Consider the following 252-nt stretch of genomic DNA (forward strand, 5'->3'; position numbering starts at 1 on the left):
AGCTGGGTATCGTGTGGGGCCCCGGGATCGTGTGGGGCCCCGGGATCGTGTGGGGCCCCGGGATCGTGTTGGGGGCCGGAACCGGGATCGTGGGGATCGTGTTGGGGGCCGGGATCGGGATCGTGGGGGCCGGGATCGTGTGGGGTATTGGGATCCTCGTGTGGGGTGTTGGGATCGTCGTGGGGATCGGTTGCCCCGCCCCCCCCGCCGCCCCCCGGGAGTGTATGGGAGGTGGTGCTGCAGCGGGATGCA

Source organism: Eimeria mitis, genomic scaffold (genome assembly GCF_000499745.2).
Source record: "Eimeria mitis Houghton genomic scaffold, Emh_scaff1404, whole genome shotgun sequence".
NCBI classification, from domain to species: Eukaryota; Apicomplexa; class Conoidasida; order Eucoccidiorida; family Eimeriidae; genus Eimeria; species Eimeria mitis.